The sequence below is a fragment of the Crocuta crocuta genome, unplaced genomic scaffold (genome assembly GCF_008692635.1).
Source record: "Crocuta crocuta isolate KB4526 unplaced genomic scaffold, BGI_CrCroc_1.0 scaffold443, whole genome shotgun sequence".
Classification (NCBI taxonomy): domain Eukaryota; kingdom Metazoa; phylum Chordata; class Mammalia; order Carnivora; family Hyaenidae; genus Crocuta; species Crocuta crocuta.
The window spans coordinates 151981-153234 of NW_027529446.1; positions in this window are offsets into that span (position 1 = coordinate 151981).

Here is a 1254-nt window from a genome sequence, read left to right on the forward strand (position 1 = left end):
CCTGGACCTATTTTAAAACTAAAAGTAAAAAAACCAGAAAACAAAAAAAACCCCCTAAAACTAACAGGATTTGCGACACATTTGATGTGGGGATGTGGGAACCGGAGGTATTGGGGCCGGTAACTAGGGGGGAACATGGAGGGGAGGGGGAGGTTAGGAGAGGATCAAGAGCTCAATTTGGGAACTGTGAGTTCCCAAAGGAAGCCCCAAAGGAAGAAGTCTCTGCAGTGTGCAGGATGGAGCTGACGTTGTTTACAGCAGCAGCGGGGTGGGGGTGGGGGCAGGTGTCCCCACCGAGAGCCCTGGCTCTTCCCTCTCAGCCCCCTCCGCCTCTTCCTGAATCCATTACTAGCTCCTTCTTTGATCACTGAAGGAATATCACTGCCCTCAAATTCACTCACGTCCCTTCTTCCCCTGCAGCCCATTTTCTGCACAAGAAGCAAATGATCTTTTGAAATCAAGTCACCCCGTACCCGCATTCTGCTCACAAAACATCCCCCAGATCACCACTGTGCCATGAACAGACCCAAGCCCGAACCTTGCCTTTATCGGGCTGTGAGGGCACAGAGCATTTATTGGGCACCTACTACATACCAGCCTCTGTGCAGGGGCAACCAACACAACCCACAAGAAACAGAATGCAAACCACAGGTGCAATTTCAAAATTTCTAGCAGCCGTGTCAAAAAAAGAAACAAGATAATTTTAATAATACATTTAACTCAACATAACCCAAGTATTATCACTTCAGGATACAAAAATTTTGCTTGAGACATTCTACATTCTTTTCTTGTGCTAAGGCTTCAGAACCTCATGTGTCTTGTGCTCACAGCACGTCTCAGCCTGGAGTAGCCACGGCTCAGATGCCCAGTGACCGCGTGGCCATGGCGTGGTCAGCACAGATCTCGAGTGCTTTAGAACTAAACCTTGGTCCCGTGGCAGTTCGGCCCCCGAAAAGACGCTGCACAATGTCTGGGGACATTTTTGGTTGCGAAGACTGGGCAGGAAGGGCGCTCCTGACACGCGAGGGTCTGGGGGATGCTGCCCACACCCCTGCAATGTTGCAGGGGGGACGTGAGGAGGCTGCAACCAGCATTTGTCCTCACAGCTCAGGCGCCCGCGCAGCCAGCAATGACGTCCCTGGACAGGATGCTTCCGGCCCCTAGAAGCCCCATCATGCCCCCTTCCAGCCATCTCCTCCCCTCTACCCTGCAACCACCATCCTGACTTCGAAAGCATGAAAGCACGGCTACATT